Source organism: Ailuropoda melanoleuca, chromosome 10, assembly GCF_002007445.2.
Source record: "Ailuropoda melanoleuca isolate Jingjing chromosome 10, ASM200744v2, whole genome shotgun sequence".
Classification (NCBI taxonomy): Eukaryota; Metazoa; Chordata; class Mammalia; order Carnivora; family Ursidae; genus Ailuropoda; species Ailuropoda melanoleuca.
In genome coordinates, this window is record NC_048227.1 from 84,374,787 (window position 1) to 84,396,661 (window position 21,875).

Here is a 21,875-nt window from a genome sequence, read left to right on the forward strand (position 1 = left end):
GCCCTTTATTTAAAGCTTTGATGGAAAATATGACGGTTAAACCAAAAACCCTTGAAATTACATACAAATGTAAGACATTCTAAAACAATTGCAAGAGACTTATAAAAATTAACCCTAATTAACGTGCAGGGTCTTTTGACATTATTTTTAAAACAACTGTTTGAAAAGAACAATCTCAAAAAAGTTTTCAAAACTGCGTAAAGACATTTCCATGAAGAACACAGATTACTAACTTCTAAATGAATGCTCTGACAATGTGTTACTTCTTTCCATACTCTATTTCTAGTAATCTAAATAAGTGTCTTTCTCAAAATAAATCCACAAACTTTTTAAGACAAGTAAGTGAAGGAAGGATATTAGATAAAAACATCATTTCAACAGAACTTTATCAATTTAATAACAAATAAGATCATTTTGCAATAAAACAAGGCAGTGAAACAACAGAAATTCCCATCTTCAAAAGAAAAAATAATCAAAGGTCAATAAAGGGCAGTTTCAATGAACCAGATAAAATATTAAGTGGCACTCACTGTTTGCCTCTTTCACAGAACGTCAGCTTCAGTAAAAAGTAAGAAAGAAAACACTACATTCACTGCACCGAGAATATTCTTCTCATCCCTTTTATTAAGACTCCAAGATAAACTCCATTTAGCTCTTTTTCCAATGTACGTGGTGACCGTCCGAGTAAATATTACTTATTTATCTAGTTTTACTCTCAAATTCAGGGGGTTACTTTAGCAATATTTGCCACTACTTTTTAGGTTTCTTTAATGTCATGAAGAAAATGCCCTTAAATCCCAACAATTTTAAAGATTTCATGATCAGAAATAAATCACAGCTATTTACATGGACACAGGATCTCGACCTCGTGGCTTTTGGTCTTCTATGCCATTTTTTCTCCATTGTAACATCTGAAATCATTGCTAATCTAATTATGCACAAGGGTCCTGTTTTCTGCAACTGTTTTACTAGGGAGGACACTGGGATGAAATTACTTTAAATATAGCCAACTCCCACACTCAACAATTGATTATCTAATGTATGGATTATTCGTTACGCGTAATGCCTAATAAGGCCGTTCTCTGGTCATTTTTTCTAGTTCCTGGGACGGGAAAGAACTGAAATTCAAATGATTCAAATTTGATAATGTTATTAGCACATATGATAAAAGTCCCGAAGAAGAGAATGAAAGTATTGTTTAAATCGAGGTTTTGCATGTCAATTACCCTCTCTATGCGCTGACCTGCCAATACCAGGATCATCAATCATGCGTCTGCCCCTCTGAACAGAGCCAGAGGTACAACAAAACATGCTCTGCTCACTGAGAGGCTACCCCATTATTATTCCACCTCTTTTGGTTTTATTTGACAAGAGAAGGGTAAGTGAGCAAGATGGGGGAGCACAGAATAAATACTAGTCATTAGTTTCCCTTGAGAACCTTCCACAGCGCTGGAAACAAAGCAGGAGCTCATTAAATGTTGTGCAAATCAATGCTAACAGCCAGAAGACCATGCAAAACATGAAAATGCTCAAGATAAAGTTTCTTTATCTGGACCTTCTCATCTAAGCCGTTCATTTTACACTTTTCACAATTATCCTGCATTTCCCCTATAATTCCCCCTTCGATGTCCTATCTGCTTCTCCATTTAAGTATGAACTCCATGACTTCCCAGGCTGTGTGCTATATTTCTTTGTGCAAAATTCCTTCAATAAATGCTCTCACAACTCCATGTGAAAAGCGACATACTGTCTCACCTACAACTGACTTCTACTTTTTTACTACGTAGACCTCTAATAAAACAACCCATGATTCACTAAATTTAGACTCAAGAGGATACTGATTCACACCCTTGATTTTTATGGCTAATTAAGTCAAAACATCATCTGCTATTATAATGGGTCATATCCCACTAAGAATATAAGAACTGATAATTGCTGTTACTTAATTCGCTTTTACCTTCCTCAGTACAAATGTCAATAGTTTTGAAGTTTTGGAACTTGCCAGGTGCTGGAGCAAAAGAAAACATGCAGGTGCTTACTTGCGATTGCTTTGGACATACCAGCATGTATCTTCTGGTTACTTTTTAGGCTCAGGAAAAGTCATCTAATTGGAAGGATGCTTATTAATAGCATCTAATTTTATAAAAAACATTCTCCAAAGAATTTTCAAGCACTGTAGTTTTATCCTTAGTTTCTTGAGTATATGTGACAACATTAAACTGCAAGCCTATAGGTTTGTGTCTTGATAGACATCCATACAGGTAACTACTTAAAAACTTTATTTTGATGGCCCTAACAAGCAATCCAGTATGGAGATTCACTATCAAAAGAGCTTCTAAGAACTGTTTTATAAAATGAGCATGCATACAACATACTATCCACAGGACAGTAAGGATTCAGTGGGCTAATTACGAAAAGCAATGTGACAGGGAGACGGTGGGCGGGGAGTAGGCAAGCACTCTGGCCTTGCAGCAACTGCTGGGTGGAAGGGAGAAAGGCATAAGGCTGCAGAACCGGACACCGCAGCAGCCAGAGATCCCATGGAGGGTGGGGGGAGGACACAGGACACAACTCTGAAGCAAGGTTGACTTGTTAAGCTACACTGCCCTACCTCTAGCTCTCACTCCTTGGTGGTGGTGTATGTGGGGGGGGGGGGGGGGGAAGCANAAGGGGAAGCAGCACAGCAGGTTTTTAGAAACCTATGTAGATCAAAAAATGTTACTATAAGGTAGGCAAGTTGGGGAGCAGGCTGAAAGGAAAGTATGTGGTCTCAAACGTATGTGGTGGGGGCAGGCAGATCTAAAGTAAAAGAAAGATGCTATACACTTCCCATCAGACGGATATGTCTTCAATGCACATTTATTTGCAACCAAATCCTAACATGGCCATTTGGCATTTTTAGTGCTTACTGATAATCCCTGCTAGACTTTTAGCTTACACGATACTCCTAAGGAAAAAACTCCAAACTTGCATAATTTTGTGAAAAATGGATCCTCTTTTGATCTGGAAGTGTAAACAAATGTCACTCCTGTATTTCTCCAAAGGGAAGAACTACGTGAAATAAATATCAACTGTCAATGATATGCCCCTGGGATAGTATGTCAAAGCTGGGAGCCAATTTTCTTTTGTAAGTCAAATGCAAAAATTTTCTTCTACAGGCAGCTTTTTTAAGGATTTCCCCCTGACTCCCTTTGTCAAAAATGGTAATATTACCCATGGCCAATTATTTCTAAGAACCATATAAATTTACACACTGTATTATGCCTCCATTTCTCTTCATGGGGCTACTATATCCCCTATTACATTAAGGGATAAAGGGCACAATCTTTAGTATTGTTGCATAAACAAGTCCTCCCTCCCTTTATAAGTCACCCCTCTTCTCTACAATAACCACATTATTCTTCACAAGTCAAGTGTACAGTATTTGCCTCATTTCCCAGCTAAAACTAACACATGCATATTCACAGTCTCTTTCCCTTTAATGTTCGTTTAGATGGAGTACCTCCGATAGAAATCCTAAAGCCACATGGTCACATGTATACAGTCGTCAATGGAAACCTGACAGTGGTGGATCTAAAACAAAACAAATCATAAAAGAACAACCTTTGGCAAAGGCCAACGGAATCAAAACTACACCCTCTGACAACCACAGCACTACTGTAACCGCCCTTCAAACATTTTTGCCTCAAACATTACAACCCACCCATTGACCAAAACCACAGCTTATTCCTGATTTAGAAGAGCAAAGTTTGTGGACTTACTAAACCGCACAACTGCAGCCAGAAAGCACAATGCCTCTTCTCTGCATGCCAACTGCACCACACCTGAACTTAAAAACCTGCACCCCTCAGCTCAGTAGCAGCGGACCACTGGTGACCCCCTTCCTGCCATAATAAACAACTGACATCTTCTAAGAGCATTAACTAGTCCGTCTTGTGCCACACTTATAGAGAAGACCAAACTGTTTAACACATATTATCCGCGAGGAAGAGCTCTGTTAGTTCTCACTCCATGGACTAGAAACACTGTACCACTTAGTGTACTCTCTCAGCATTCGGCAGTTTTGTTTCCCCAAAGAAGGGAAAGAACAGGTCGCTGAGAGATTCTAGCAAGGTTTCCGTTGGCACGGGAAGAATGTGATAAACAGGGAAAACACAATCACGCGGAATGTCTGGACGAGGTTCCTTTGTAATACTTAAATAGCGCTCCCCTACTGGGTTTTGCCACAGCACCGAATGGGGAAACCATTTTAGAGCTTAATAGTCCAGTCTCTACAGTAAACACTGTGAGAGGGAGAACTCTGAAATTCTAAGTATAAAATAGGGGTGTGTTAAGAAAGATGGAACTATTTCCCTCGCGCGCGCCAGGACTGATATTTTTCTTCGCCCCAGGGAAGGCAAAACATGCTAACCCCGAGCACAGAGACCGACACGAGTCTGAAAAGGAACTTGAAAGAAATCCAAAAACTGCTTTTGGCCACAGTATCAAGGGCAAGCCCTTCATGTGTTCCTTTTCCTTGATGTCATTCTACTACCTGTCTAATTCAAGTGTCTGTGTCCTTCATCTATCGTCTGAAAGAAAGACGCAAGAAGACTATTCATGGTTCCCAAAGTTCTCTCAGTGGACTGTTCCAGTAAAGAGCTCCACGTCCCAACTTCAAGTTGTGAGAGGAGAAGACTCCTTGTATGCGGGTGGTGTACCACTGAACTTTCCACAAGTCACCTGGGTGTGTGGATCTGCTGAGGGGGAAGGGTGCTGAGGACAGCTAACAGCTATCTCATCCTTCTTAGAAGGACACAACCTCGAGCTGAATCTAGTTGGAAAAGCACTTTTATTTTAGACATGCAAACACATGAATGACGCCGAAATCCAATACAAAAACAAACAAAAAACTCCTAACAGGGCCAAAAAACCATGAAGGGAAATCAGTAACAGAAAACGAATTCTACATCGCAAACTTCTAAGAATGTTCAAATAAAAACAACAACAACAAAAAAATCAAGTCACCTTTTCTGGGCTGGGTTCTGTAATTCCAGTTTTCATCATCTGCTTCCACCTGCTGCCCACAAACCGAGAGCTCTCCATCACTGCGAAACAGCCTCTTTGTCTGCCTGGACAAGGAGGAGAAATTTATCCAACTCACAGCACGTGAGAGAGACCCTGAATTTGACTTGAGTCTGAAAGAGCCTTCCTTTTTCATCTTCTTTCACACCAACACCGACTACAGACAAAGGACAGCCCAGCAAACAAGAAGCTTGGTTTTACAATCCTTCCATGGCCTTTACAGGAACCCGCTCCTTCCCACTTATTCAGACAATGTTGAGAGTCAGGCACGGCATGATGCAGAAAGACTGCTTCTAGGTCACCCAATTACAAAGAAAAGGAAAATGAGGGGTTAGGAAACAAACAAAAAAAAAATTTTTATCCTAGCCACATTGTGGCACTTGGTTTGGTATAATTTTAAAAATGAAGCAGGGTGTTCATTTCAGGAACACTTGTCAGGACTTGGAGAACAGAACCAAGGCACTCCGACCCTTTGGTGTGTGCCTAGCATCCCATACTGTAATCCTGCTCCCGTCCCGAGCATCCTTCCCCACAGGGGCAGAGCGCAGCGAGAGCCGAGAGCCGCCGTCCGCGCAGACAGACGGAAGAACTCCGGCTGGAGAAAAGAAGCTTGGCGTCACCCCGGGCGCCCCGCTCAAACTTCACCCACACAGGTGACTCGGGGGAAATCAAGGAGTTCAGCTCCCTTGTCGCAGCACAGAGCAGAATCAAAAGGTGCCCACTTGCCCTCTTTCCCGTCTGTGAACCGCTCAGGCTCCAGAGGACTCCACAAACAATAAAACAGGCTGCGTGGCTAGTGCCTGGATTACAGGGTAAGCGCTCCGGTGAAAGGCGATAGGCTCGCCCCACACCGAAGGCAGCTCATTGGAGGCAGAAAACCCCGCCTCTTCGCCACAGGCACCACTTCAGCGGCAGCTCAAACTTCTGAACTCCAGCAAAGCTGGGAAATGCAAGTCTGCGCAGAATACAGACTTCTGGAAATTAAAAACAAACAAACAAAAACTTGATTATTAATCATCAGATCACACTTCTGAAGGTAGATTTTGAGAAGGAAGTTTAAAAGAGCATGTAGTTTTATAAACATCGAGCATTCCTTGATTGATCTAGGGATGTCATCGTCTAAGAAAATGTATTTCCGAAGAGAATTAACCTGACTCAGCTATTCCTTCACTCCCAGCTTTCCGTGAAGGTGAAATGCAGCCATTGTTGCACCTGCCGTGGCCTCTCCCATCTGCCACCAGCAGCCAGAGTGTGGGGTGGGGTGGAGGGCCCTCTTCTGCCTCCCCGCTGGCAGCCCCTACGGGTCATTCCTCTCCAGCTTTGAAAGATCATCCTATCATGGAGAACCATCATCTGAGAGCTATGTTAGCAGCAATTAGCTGCAGGCTCCAGCCCCAAGACTCATAAAACCATTAATCATGACAGGCAACACACCTAGAGCCACATGCTGGAATGCACTGGGTGCAGCATTTCACCCAAGGCCAGCATCATTCCATGGTCCTGCGGGCGTTAAAAGTCTCTGTAACTTTCCATCACAGAGACATGGGTCAGGCATCCCCTCCTCAAAGTGTCATTCAGAGTAAGGCTAATGAGCCATGAGTAGAGAACTGGATCCATCTCCCTTTACTCAGCAATGAGCAAACATATTAAAACTAGCACTGTGCAACAGAAAATAAACTCTGATTAAAAATTATAAAAGAGGGATTTTGCATCATACATCTACCACTGTTCAGTGAGATTTTAAGAAAAAGGCTCTAAAAGCTTACGAGGACTGAGAACTTCGTAGAAGAAAAACACAGAGCTGTTGCAAAACATTCCTCAGAGGGACAGCTCACACTGCCGCGGAAACCGTGACACAGAACAGGTAGTGAGAACTAAGGGCGAAGCTGAAATAGTCTAGGGAAAACAGATAGAGACTCAATTTAAGCTAAAAGGGTCCTCAAGAGCTCATGTAGTTTAAACCCCTCAATTCACAGATGAAGAAATTCAGGCCCAGAGAAGGCATATGACATGCCTGATATCACACAGAGGAGTCAGGAATGGGACCAGGTCATGTCAGACACCATTGGATTCAAAGTTTTGCCACTTACTGGGGGTGCCACCTACATCACCAAGCGCTCTGAGGTATTAAACTGGAATGAAACTTCTACTTTGGTCACTTCCATGAAGGCAAAAATAATATAATTACGCAGAGCACCAGTGCCTGTAAAAGTTCAAACATCAAATATTCTTCCTTTTTACCCCAAATATTCTTTCTGAGTCAAAGACACTTTTGAGAATCTCAAAATGTAAAATAAAAAGTTAAAAAAAAAAGAACATTGTGCCAGAAAATATAAAAACATCCTGAATGCTGCCTTCCATTTCAGAGGTTCAGGGGAACCCCTGACACCCACATATGCATTCCCTAAGGATCTATGGACCTCCTTGAAAAAGAATACCATTGTTCCCTCGCTGATGTCTCCATCCTACAGCTAGACTTTTAATTTAGGAATACCTAAGCTCTAAAAAAAAATCTTGCGCTGTTCTTTGCATTCAGGGAGTACTGTTGAATGCTTTTCCAACCCACCCTCCTTGGAGTGTGTGCACCTACGTACACAAGAGCATAGAGAAATAGGTGTCATAGCAGTGTGTTTCCCTCCGGTACTTCCTATCCTTACACACATCTGAGAGCAAGCCCAAGAGAGGGGCTGGAGGAACACCCACAGCCAAACAGCCAAGATGGCTAACTGGTCTATTCACGGACTAGATTCACAACTCTCCTTCAAAGTAAGTACACACTTATGCTGGTCTTCCAACTTAATGTATTTCCCATTATTCACGAGACTTATGGATAGTCTGCACAATAATGAATTCTCTATTGACTAGCCACATTTCTGGCATATTGGCCCTTGATTATTAACATCTTCCTTTATGTAAAAGAAGGTCAAATACATTAACTACCTTTACAACTGGACTAGAATTCCTCTATGGCCAAGATAGAACGTCATGGTTTAAATTAGCTTTGGGGGAAATATTTAGGTTTTCATTATCCATGTTAGGTATGTACTCCCATTAGCTTAGAAAAATCATAAGTGGGCTGCTTGAAAAGCTATTACAGTCATTCAAACGATATTTCTTTAGCAACTACAATGAACCACACATTTTAATCATCCGATCCCAGACCACACACAAACCTAGCGCTCCCGGGGACAGGGTCAAGGCTACTCTGTGCCGGGCACTTCATGCAGATCACTGTTAATCTTCACAGTAACCCTGCCGTGGAAAATCCCTGCGAGAGTCTAACCTGTTTCTTCAAACGCGATCGTCAGTGTGATCAAACATCTTCACTTAACATTTTCCCCCGTGAAAATCGACAAGCAAACACACTCTTCTCAGACTTCTGAACCAGCCCTGCTGCACGGATTCTGTCTGCATCCCTAACGGTGCAGTGGTTTATTCACCTCCTCCCTCACTGTCAGGCTGTCAAACTGAAACTTCGGTCATCGCGGTAGGTGCCAGTAACTGCTCCCTGCCTACCCCTTTGCCACCGCCAGGCTTCAGGCATCGAGGAATCAGATAAATCACCTTGCTTCGGGGCACCTGGGTGGCGCAGTCGTTAAGCGTCAGCCTTTGGCTCAGGGCATGATCCCGGCGTTCTGGGATCCAGCCCCGCATCAGGCTCCTCCGCTGGGAGCCTGCTTCTTCCTCGCCCACTCCCCTGCTTGTGTTCCCTCTCTTGCTGTCTCTCTGTCAAATAAGTAAATAAAATCTTTTTTAAAAAATCATCTTGCTTCAACTATGTGTTTAGTGGCAGTGGATAAGCACCGACAGGACGAAATACAAGGGCTTTGCCACAGCTGCCTCCTGGCCGGCACCCTCACCCTTGGACTGGTGAGGTGGGCATCCCATGGCTGAAATGGCAGGAGGAGTAGCCTCTGGGTAACAGCCCCCAGGCAGGTCTATACCAGCTTTATGACTCACTGCCTCTTTCGTGTTAAGTTCTTGACACTTCAGGGTGGTGAGAAATCTACCCATCGCTAATGACAAAAGGACAAGGAATTATATTATTCCAGGAATGGCTGAAGTCAGGCATTAAAAATGAAAAGTTAACGATAAAAACTGGGAGGCACCAGAACATATTCCTAAAGGAAGTTCTGGGATCATCAACTTCTTTGGGAATTCCTAAGTCAAATATCCATTAATTTGGAAAGATTTACTTATGTTTCTACCAAGAGTCAAATGGATAGACTGAATACATTTGGTAAGCCCTAGCCAAAAGACACAGTATTTCTTGTTTCGATATATACTGGGACATCCTTAAAAAGGAGTTTCATTCAAACGGAAGTCTTCGATTTAGTAAAAATTGTTAAACGTGACAAGACATAGGATTAGACAGACCCCCCAACCCACCCGGGCGTGTAATTGCCCCATTTGCCATCTGTGTAAAATGCCAGCCAAAAGTAGGAACTAATTTCAAGTGCCATCAGTTTTTTGGCCTGAAAGGCCACCAATGAGCACTGTGGCTTTTCATTTCCGTGTGTTCCTTTCCTGCCCTGACCCCCACCCTTCAAACCTGGAAGGAGGAATGAGAGAGGCAGAACCCTGAAGTTAGAAACGAGTAGAGACCAGCGTGGGCTGGTGGAGCTGGTGAGGTGGACTGGTTTGGCTGGGAGTGGGGTGCACACAAAGAAGGCCACGGAGACAAAGGTGACATGGCAGTGAGAAGAGTTGCTTGAAACTGGGTCATGTTCTAAAGCAGCCCTGCCCAGGTAGGAGCAGTGAAGTCTGCACCCTATCAGATTACCACATGAATCACCCAGACAACCCACGGGGACCTTTAGCGTCTAGGACAGGGTACAGTAGGTTTTCCAACTGTCGGCTCTTGTAAATAATTTAAAAGTAGATTTAAATGCAAACTTTCTATGAGGTAATTTGTACACACTAATAACGAAAGCTTATCTCAATATCTAGAAGTAAACAATTGGAGCTAGACGTTTGTAATAAGAAAACAAGACAAAACAAAACAAAAAAAAACATATTAGGTCCAGGGCCACAGGGAGCCAACTCCCACAGTACACGAAATCCTCCTTGTCATCCACCTCCCAGCCCCTCAGGAGTTAAACTGATTTACTTGAGAAGGAAGTCATGGAAGACAAAACCTGGCCAATTACCTATTCAGAGACAATTCAGGGTTCCCTCACCTTCGACTGCTTTTTATTAAGCTGTAGCTTTAAAAGACAGAATAGGTTCCTTTCAGTGCAATGACCCTGTTGGTCTCCTCAAAGGGAAAGATTAAATGCAAACATTTGTAACTACATATCACCAAAGCCTCAATCCCACTTTTCAATGTCTTCGTGTCTGAAAGGGACTCCTGAAAGGATCTGAGGCTTGAAGCCTTCGCCACATTGTTCCCTGGGGATCACTTGATATGGGAGCAATATGGCAGCACATTACCGCTCTCAGCCCCCTGGGGCGGCGCACGTGGCAAGGGGATAAAGCCCTGGGACAGAAACCATCACTGACTGATGGATGCCATGGAGTGTCAGAGGCTTGGTGAGTTGATTACCCAGCCCTAACCAAGAAAATGCCCCCATCCAATGGGTTCAGCTAAAAAGGTCCTGTAAAAGTGAGCACCGACATTGAGACCCTTCTCATATAAGAACAAGGATGAACCAACTCTGAGACTAAAATAAAATTCCAAATTAAAAAAAAAATGTTTTTAAATCATGATCTCCTTTGTACTTCATGTGCCTTTCCAGTCATCCTTGTAATTATTATTTTTTCTATCTACTCAATCATTTCTTCACAAACTTTGTCATGTACATAAATCACAGGAGATTTTATTAAAATGTAGAGTCTGATTCAGGTGTGGAGCAGGGCTTGGAATTCAGAACTCCTAAAGGGGCCCCAGGTGATGCCAGTCCCCAGATCAACTTTGAGTTAGCACAGTACCAGACTGGACTGCCCCCTAGGGGCAGGGATCTCATCTTTTGATCTCCATTTCTCTAACAGTATCTACACACAGCCAGGAAAAATGAGTGTTGGTGGAAAAAGTGAACAATAGAACCATCTACTCATTTCCATGTACCTCTTTCTTTTGATCTTAACATGTTTCAGGACAAGGAGATAATGAAACTTTTACAGCAATCATTCCTTTATCACTAACTTCCAAAAGGCAAAAGCAAAATTTGTAAGCTGACCAAAAATATATATAATCTGAATTAAAGAGTAATAATACAATTCTACTAGTCATGGAGTTAGACTGCTTCACTTTGAGAAGAAAGAGGGTCATTAACTGCAAGGCTCTATGCTTTTCTTACTTTGTTAGGACATTCTGCACTGCTTCCATTCACCAAGACTCCAGAATCCAAAGATCTGGCTCAGAACCTGGGGCAATCAATAATGAGTCAAATTTAGAAATGCAGCCCACATTCTATCTGATAATCTACACAGATAGGCCAGGACCTCCTGTGTTCCACCATGTGAATTTAGTTGCTCTGTGGCAGTGGAAAATTTTTTTTACATCAGTTTTTCCTGGTATCTGTTTAAGACCAAGAAAAATTTTCCATCAACCTTTAAGTGACCCTCTAAGGGTCACTTGGATTTTTTTGTAAAACCATATTCATTGTGGCCCTATATGTCTGGTTTTTCAACAGGCATTTTATCAATTTGGCTACCCTCTATTACACTACCATGTCATGGTAAACATGTGTTAGACATCACTAATACCTCAGTGATTCCACTGACCCAGACGAATCTTACTTCTAACAATGTGAGAAAATAAAATTAGGTATAAAGTACATAAAAATCATACATTTGTGGTGCCCTCTATTCACAAACAGGAGACAGAAATGCAAATATATAAATATATTTAGGACTATTGCAATTCCCCCCCTAGCCATCATTTTTTTAGTATCTCCAGTAGGTAATGCGAAAGAGCCCAGATAAAGGTATCAGTTCAAGTATTTATTGATGTGATCAGCCAGCTAGGCTCATTCTAAAGCACAGAAGATAGAACAGTGTCCTATAGGAATTTAAAGTGTATTTTAGGACACAAGGTATACACATAGCTATTTTTAACTTAATGCAAGAAAGAAAATTTAAAAAAGCAAGAAGGGACCTAAGTCAAGTAGGGTCCCTGACAGGGTTCTGCAGGGTGAGAAGTACTCTCAGAAGAACTTCCTGGTGATCAGGGAGTTTGGCCAATCAATGGCGTCTTGGTAAACCATCTGGGGTGAGGGATGTGGGAAGCCCTGATCCACAGTATTTCCATGGGGTAAACATGCCCAACTATGGCCAAATTCAAGCTACCAACAATTTACAACCAGCCTGCTAAAATTCTAAAATTTCACAACAGCCAAAATATGGAGAGAGCCCAGATGTCCAGGGATTGATGAATGGATAAAGAAGATACGGTGTATATACTCCGTGGAATATTACTCAGCCATCAAAAAGAATGAAACCTTGCCATTTGCAATGACGTGGCTGGAACTAGAGTGTATTATGCTAAGCGAAATAAGTCAGTCAGAGAAAGACAAATACCATATGATGTTAACTCATATGTGGAATTTAAGAAACAAAACTGATGAACATAGGGAAAGGGAAGGAAAACTAGAATAAGATAAAAACAGAGAGGGAAGCAAACCATAAGAGACTCTTAACTATAGGAAACAAACTGAGGATTGCTGGATGGGAGCTGGATGACAGAATGGGATAACTGGTTGATGGGCATTAAGGAGGGCACTTGATGGAATGAGCACCGGGTGTTATATACAACTCAATCACTAAATTCTACCTCTGAAACAAATAATACACTATATAATATCTAACTTGAACTGAAATAAAATCTAAAATAATAAATACAATAATAATATTAAAAACTAAAAAAATAATAAAACCCTAAAAATTTAAGAACTGGATTTCAAAGCCAGTACACGCTGGCTCCAGTATACCACTAAATTTGGCTAGCATGATAATTTGGTAAAAACAATGGCTTGGTAGAAAATCAATAGCCCTAAAATCACTAATTTTTTAGTGTTAGTAATGGGGGGAAGGCATCTATAAATGTTACTTTATATGGAAGACGGGTGTGCAGCTATGATTAAGTTAAGGATCTTGACATGGGAGTTTATCCTGGATTATCCAGGTGGACCCCAAATGCATCCTATAAAGTCTTTTATGAGAGAGGCAGAGGGAGACCTCGGAGAGAAAGGCAATGTGAGCATGGGACCAGAGACTGGAGCTATGCAGCCGCAATCTGAGGAGAGACGCCGTGCAGCCAGAAGCTGCAAGAAGAAAAGGACAGAATCTTCCCTTAGAGCTTCTGAAGGGAATGCAGTCCTGCCAACACCTCAATTTCAGACTGCCGGCCTCCAGAACTGTGAGAGAACACACTGGCATTGTTTTAAGCCACCACGCTTGTGGTCTTTTTCACAAGAGCCATAAGAAACAGGTTCGGGGGACACCAAAGGGGAGTTTTGCCATCTGTGACATCTCTAAGCATTTCTGTAGAATTAGTGGAAGCAGCCTCCATTGTCAGCAACTGCCAACTTTTAAAAATACCTGACAGGAAAAACACTAATAAGGATCTGGAAGTACACATGCCACACCTTGAAGCAGTTTGCACTCTCCTGGCAACACGGTGCGACCTTATGCCCGTCCTTTCTGCGTCTTTTAGTCTTTGTCAGATAAGCATGCCCTGATTTCATAATAAGGAAAAATAAAAGGCTGGAAGTTTCAAGGTTCTACTTTTTAAAAATTCAGTTTTAAGCCAATTACGCCTGATTTGACCGTTTGGGGGAAAATATATACTTTCTTAAATTTAGAAATTACTTTCAGTTCTTCCACTTTTTTTTTTCTTTTTTGTAGAAGACTTTTTTTTTTTTTAATTTTTTTTAAGAGCAGTTTTAGGTCCACAGCAAAACTGAGAGGAAGATTTCCCACATACCCCTTGCTCCCATACAGGAAAATATTTTTAGTTTTGTGTTAAGTAGATCGTGAAGTGATGAAAAGTGCTATTTTTTTTTGTTGTTTTGCCAAAGTGGCATTAATGTGAACAGCAATTTTTTAAATTATTGAGAATATGTAGATGACTGCAATCAGTAATCTTCAAAGTACTCCTACTCCTCAAATCCAAATAATTCCTCTCCCCCTTGGACATAACTGAGTGAAAATGAATGATAAATTTAAACCTTAAAAAAAAAAAAAACGGTGGGGCAAAGAAAACTCTGAAAAGTTCTGAAAGCACTGAGCAGACAGTCATAATGCCCACATTCAACTTTCTCAATTCTCAGGCAGCCGGGCTCTTTGTGGCCATCATGATAGGTCAGTGGAGTCCGAGTGACAACAATGCCCTTTCTTGTTAGATCTTTCCACTCTAACAAAAACCCTGGGAAATATGTATTATTACACATATTTGATATTTGCAGACACTGAGGATAAAGGTGATAAGCAACTTGCCTGATGTACCCGAAGTTATTAGGTAGCAGAGTTGAGATTTGAAGAAACATCTGCCTGATGTGGCATCTGTGTGGCTCAGTCAGTTAAGCCTCAGACTCTTGGTGTTGGCTCAGGTCATGCTCTCAGGATCCTGGGATGGAGCCTTGAGTTAGGAATCCACGCTCAGTGGGGAGTCTGCTTCCCCTCTCCCTCTCCCCCTCCCCCAGCTCACGCACACACACACACTCTCTCTCAAATAAATAAATCTTTTTTTAAAAAATGAAGAAAGCATCTGCCCGACAACCAAACCTTAGCCTTCCCTTCTCCCATCCTGATGGCCACAGCCTCTAGGTCTCTCACCCGGCCTACTCTAATGCCCTGGGGAATGGGCTGCCCTGCGCTCAGCTGTGCCCCCCTCGAGCTGTCCTCCACACGCCAGCTCACACCATACTCCAAGCCCCTGGCGCTTGATGCATGATTAATACTTCTCATCTTCTCCACTTGCTTAATTTCTACGCACTCTTCACAACTTCGACCAGGAGCTAGCTCAGCTCAAATAAGCAAACATGTACTGGGCACTATATCACGAAACTACTGCCGCATAACAAACCACTCCAAAACCCAGTGGCTTAAAACAACAATCATTTATGATTTCTCATCAGTCTGTGGGTTGTCTGGAGGTCAGCTAGTCTAGGCTGGACTCAGCTGGGGGTGGCTCTGCTCTAAGGCGGCTGTCCCAGGATGCTCAACACTGAGGAATTTCCCAGGATACGGAACTTGTTTTAAAATCGGGGCAGTCCCAAGCATACCAGAATGACTGGTCACCTTAGGGGTAGCCTCTAGGTGCCTCTCTTCCCCATCCTAGGACCAGTAGGCCAGTCCAAGTTTATCTTTCTCATGGCAGTGACACCAAAGAACAAAACTCAACTACCCAAGCCTCTTCTGCATAAAAGCTGCTAACATTCCATTGGCCAAAGCAAGCCAAATGTGACGGGGCTTGGGGCACAACGATATACTCCACTCATCCGGGCAAGTCGGGGGGAAGAGATGGATGCTTCTGAATCTTATTTACCATGGGCACCTGCCGGGCAAGTTACCGAGGGTTAAAGACTCCTAAGACACCATTCCTGACTGCAAGGATTAGACTGTTAGGTGCCCTGCCTAATCTAATGTATTTCCAAAGTACCCCATAAAGAGAGATGCTGCATTTACCCTATCACATCTGAGTCATTAAAGACTGTAAACTGGAAAAACCAAGCCTTTTGTCATTAAGCGCACAGTACCTGGAATACGGTAACGATTAAATCAATGCTTGTTAAATTAAACTGGTCAATGACATGCCCTTCATCACCATTTTTCAACTTTCTCCTGTTAAATGTGCTCCGGTTTCTCTACTGGACTTTCTTTGATATTCTCCCACAAGAAATACTAGATTACACGCAGGGGTCAACAAACTTTTTTGGAAAGAGCCAGACAGTAAACAGTTTAGGCTTTGCCTGCCCTATAGTCTCTGTTGCAACTTCTTCATCTGACACTGTAGCAAAAAAGTAGCCAGACAATAAGTAAACAAATCAGGGTGGCTGGGTTTCAGTAAAACTTTATTTACAAAAATAGGTGGGGTGGCCTGTATTTGGTTTACAGAATATAGTTTGCTGACCTTTGATTAGAAAAAGAAGTATAAGTGGTGCTCAGAGCTGTGTGGACTACACATAAATGTTTCCCAAACTGTGTTCCTTAGGATACCTGTATCAGAATCACCATGAATTGGGGTGGGGGAGTGAGGGGACCAGGACGGCTTGTTAAAAATGCACTTTTCCGGGGCGCCTGGGTGGCAGAGCGGTTAAGCGTCTGCCTTCGGCTCAGGGCGTGATCCCGGCGTTATGGGATCGAGCCCCACGTCAGGCTCCTCTGCTGTGAGCCTGCTTCTTCCTCTCCCACTCCCCCTGCTTGTGTTCCCTCTCTCGCTGGCTGTCTCTATCTCTGTCGAATAAATAAATAAAATTAAAAAAAAATGCACTTTTCCTGGAGTCTGTTTAGTACACACCTCTGGAGAGAACCTGAGAGTCCACATTTAAACAAGCTTCCAAGATGAGTCTTCTGCATATTAAAATTCAAAAATCACTAGTTTTAACACCTAAATTCAACACCTAAATTATACTAAAATATCAAGTAAATATGCAGAGTTCAACTCTCTACTGATAATTTCACTGAAAATGTCTAAACATCACAGATATAATACCAAATGCATACAACATAAACTAGGATTATATACTGAAAATATTATCAGTGGATATTATAAGCAGAATACAGTATAACAGATTGTTTAAATTTTTTTATTTTAGATTTTCTATTTTTCTGTACTATGTATGCTAAACGTACACTGTAAACTTTTTTAATTTTATTTTTTTAAGTAATTGCTATATCCAACATGGGACTCGAACTCACAACCCCAAGATCAAGAGTCAGACGCTCCACCGACTGAGCCACCAGGCTCCCCTACACTGTATAATTTTTCATCATCTAATGTTTAATTTTCACTCAGTTATCGTAAACACAGGGAAAAGGAGAGAAATCAGCACAGATGTAATAGTTAGCATTTCACTATTAATTTTGCTTCAGTTTTTAAATAATAAAATGTTAGAGATAAATTTCCCTCCTGTCCCAAGTCTCCCAGTGTAGCCATTATTCTAAATTTGGTTTGTCTCATTCTCAAACATATTTTTCATATTTTTTCTGAATACCAGTGTATTTGTCAATAAGATATAAACTGTTTTCTCTAAGTTTCATAAATGGTATTATACTGCCCAAATCACTTTTAAAATTATTTTTGTAAAATAGTTAATATTAAGAACTTTTTCACTCACTCTGCAACTAAAGGAAACATGGTGGTACCTCTTATAAACCAATTTACCTGATCCCTTTCCTACAACCTCATTCAGGTAATTAAAGGAACATTTCACAACAGGGTATATCTAAAAACTGATCGCTAAGTTTCTCTACTTGATGTGCTTAAGGGCATGGCCTTTTGTGTTTCTCGAATATACTGTGTCTCTTAAAACTTCACTCATTGCCTAAGAATGTTTTCTTAAAAAGCCTAACAAATTTAACCTTTCTGGAACTCATGAAAACATAACAAGCAGAATATAAAGACGGCTTTATCTTTATATGTTTTTCTCTTCAGCTCAACAATTTTTACAGTCATAGACACTGCCAACTCTCCTGACAGTCATCAAAGTCTCCAAGTAAAAGGGGTATTTAGAGAAGGGGAATCCAATTGGATAATGACTACTTCAGCTGTCCCTGTACAATCACATTTGTCAGTCTTCAGATAATAAACTCATCTTGATAAGGAGAAATTTAGAAAACAAAAGACCTAAAGAACACTTCAGACATTCAGAAATTTTTGGCTGAAACACTTGTTCCCCTGGGTGAAATATGGATAGTTAAGTCAAGAGAACCTTTGCTTCTCTAATACATTACTCGCAGATACGCCATCAAAGAGAACTTCAAAGGATGAAGTCCTTCTACTAAACAAACACTAGAGTCTTTCCACTGAGGACAGCCTGGAGTGGGCTGACAGACACCAGCAAGCACAAATGAAGGCATTAGAGAGAGTCCCCTCTCAACCGCCCAGCCCCTCCATCGTCCCCCTCAAACATGGCAGACCTGGGCAGTGTGGCCTCAAAAGGCACCCAGATGGGGAATGCCTTCGGTTCTCATTCCTATGCTCAAATCGCTGCAAGCTGGAGACGCCACGGACTCTCTTCAGGCTGTTATGAAAACTGAGTGAAAAAATGCTGACATCATTAGCACTCAGTAATTCTCAGGTTATTTGTAGCACCAAAGAGGTAGCCATTGACCTTATAGGTCATGAAGCAGATACGACTGGAGGACAAGTGAGGTGACAGGTAAGGCCAGGAGCAGGTATTCAAATCGTGCCTGGCACCTGCAGTGAGGCCACGGGGAGCAGGAATGGAGGGCCCAACTCCCCTCAGGGAAATAGTTCACTCACACTACGATCTCGAAGGAAAGGACTGAGCGCACCCATCTCACCTGTAATGACAAAACTCTCAAATCACTGCACTTGTGTCCTGTTCACAGTCATGAGACACATTTCTCTCCCCAAAATGATAAGGAGGCAATGAATGGCTCAAAGAAAAGTGTGAAATCTGACAACCTAAAAGGAATTACAAAAATAGCACCAGTATAGCTACTTACCTCATTGGTAATGACAGTTATTTTAGATGGCTAAAAAAACAAACAAACAAAAAAAAGAAATAGAAAATGCTAAATTTTGTCAAACTACCACTCTCTTCTCTCAAAATGTGTTCCAGGCATTTTCTAAAGTTTGCTTTGCTAATAATTTTTCTAGGGGAAAAAAATGAGCACAGAAGAAAAATACCAGTTACATATAGTTCCATAAAATATACATTGTTGGTTATTGTTGATAAGAAAATTCTTAGCTAAAAGTAAGTTACATTTCACAATAAGAAAAAAAAAACCCACAGTCTCAAATAACTTTTAATCTGTCACAAAGTTCAATACTACTTATTCAGCACATACAAAATTACAGCAGGTTATAGTCTGCATTTGAGATCAGGTCGAATGATGTCACTTAGGAAAGTGACATCACTTAAGAATTGCCCAATTTGGACACCTGGGTGGCTCAGTCAGTTAAGTGTCTGCCTTCGGCTCAGGTCACGATCCCAGGGTCCTGATATCAAGCCTCACATCAGGTTTCCTGCTCAGTGAGGAGCCTGCTTCTCCCTCTCCCTCTGCTGCTCCCCCTGCTTGTGCTCTCCCTCTCAGATAAATAAATAAAATCTTAAAAAAAAAAAAGAATTACCTAATTAAGAATTAATAAGTATGTCCTCTATACAATAAGATTACAATAAAGTTTGAGGAAAGATCAAAATCTAATTTATCTAACTAGGAGATGGCCTCATACCAAAGTATGACTAAAGAAATTGATAGTCTAGGGCGCCTGGGTGGCTCAGACAGTTAAATGTCTGCCTTTGGCTCAGGTCATGATCCCAGAGTCTGGGATCGAGACCCATGGCAGGCTCTCTGCTCAGTGGTGAATCCGCTTCTCCCTCTCCCTCTGCCTGCCACTCTACCTGCTTGTGCTTTCTCTCTCTGTGTCAAATAAATAAATTAAATCTTAAAAAAAAAATCGATAGTCTAATAAAATGTTTTGCCACCAGCCTAGTAAAGGTGGGAGAGAAGGATGCAGACAGAGGGGATAATCCATAAGTATTTACAGGTGTCCAGGGTCCAGGGCCCAGCACAGTGTACTGCAAGCCCCCAGATGTTTGACAGCCCAGCACTGCTCAGAGACACAGATAAGTCAGGCCCAACTGACACTGCATCGGTGCCTTCCTTCTCAACCACAGCTTCGCGTCAGAAGCATCTTCTGCAAGAGATTCTTATTCAATAGGTCATGTGTAGATTGGGTTTTAGAGTTTCTGTCTGGCACCTTTTTTTTTTTTTAAGATTTATTTATTTGAGAGAGAGAGAGAGAGAGAGAACATAAGCCAGGGAGAGAGGCAGAGGGAGAGGGAGAAGCAGACTCCCTGCTGAGCAGGAAGCCCAACCCTGGGCTCCTGACCTGAGCCAAAGGCAGATGCTTAACTGATTGAGCCACCCAGGTGCCCCTGTTTGGCACATATGTTTTTAAAAAGCTTCGTGGTTCATGTAAGGTATTGCCCCCACATCTAATAAAGAATCAATTAATCCTTAAGAAAGTCTGTATCTTGTTTATAGATAGAACTAAACTAAATGCTAGTTCTGTCTCAATCAATAATATTTAAAAGAAAATGAAGAAGCCTGCCATTTTTCCAATTCTAATTTTAAAAAGTGTTTAAGGGGCGCCTGGGTGGCACAGCAGTTGAGCGTCTGCCTTCGGCTCAGGGCGTGATCCCAGTGTTATGGGATCGAGCCCCACATCAGTCTTCTGCTATGAGCCTGCTTCTTCCTCTCCCACTCCCCCTGCTTGTGTTCCCTCTCTCGCTGGCTGTCTCTCTCTCTGTTGAATAAATAAATAAAATCTTAAAAAAAAAAAAGTGTTTAAAAGGTCACTGAACGCAAAGCATGAAATTAGAAATACCCTGACAACATGCTGGTGTCAGTGGTGCCCAGAATATGAAAGCCTGGCACCCAACCAAAGGAGCAGACACTGCCTTCCACAGTCACTAGGAAAACTAAGTCCCACACTTCGTGCTGATGGTTTAAAGTACAGAAGCTTGGGGCCAAAGGAGATCTTAGAGATGACCCTGTCACTTTCATTTTGCAGATAAGGAAACAGCGAATCTGAGAGTTGTCTGCCACACTGTGATGCTAGCTCCGTGCCTGTAGGAACGACATCTAAGTGGTTTACATTGTGTGGCCCTGCGCCCTATAGGTTCGCCATAAAATGCTTAGAAATTGTCAGGCGTAGGTCACTGCCCAAGTTGGGACCCAGAGCCAGGCACAATTTAAAATGATGCTGACGATGGTACACTGCGACTATACACTGAAAACTAACCGATTCCAAGAGGTAAAGCAATGTTCCGAGATCAAGCTTCTCCAAAGCTCTGAAACGTGCATCCCATCCGTCTTCACCACTGCCTTGAATCACCAGAATCATTTGTTCATAGAAGACACATGCAGCATGTAAAAAAAAACATTCTGAGATTAACACAGCAAACTAATCGCAAAACACGTTGTTATTAACATTTTAACACCTGGGCTGGAAAAAGCTCTGGAGAAGAGGAAGTTAATTGTGTCAGATTTGCAACATTAAGTGTAAAAGGTTTAAATTAGAGCAGATGGCTCAATTAGAAGTAAGGCTTTTTGCTTCATCTACGGTCCACTGAGAATCACATTTGCAGCGCTGCCTTACGTACGGGGCCACTCTCAAAACATCACATGGTTTGCAGGCAGCCACCAGCAGGTGGCAGCACAGAACACCCATTTTCCATAACGCCCAGGCTGTAGAGGCTTGGGTGGATTCAAGGGGAAGCAGGATTTGTCTTCCTGTAACACACACAAAGACTAGGTTAGGAACCAGCAAAGGAACCTGTAAGTATCTTACAAAATAGAAACAGTCAAGTATCCGTTCACCTCAATAACCTACAGTCTAAAATTCAGAAGTGTCTTTTGTACTTCCAGTGCCAGCACTGGTGAGGAGCTAAGAAAGTATTAGGGGCCAGTGTCCATGCTGTAGCATACCCAGGCGCCCAGATCAGAGTTTCTCAAACCTGCTGCTGATCGGCATGACCTGCGGGTGCTTATTAAAATATAGGCCCTGGGACCCCACTCCAGACACACAGAATCTCTGGAGAAAGGGCCAGGGGATCACCCGGGGGGCCTGTCAGACAAGTTTGCTGCCCCCCCCCACACCTGTATACTACCTA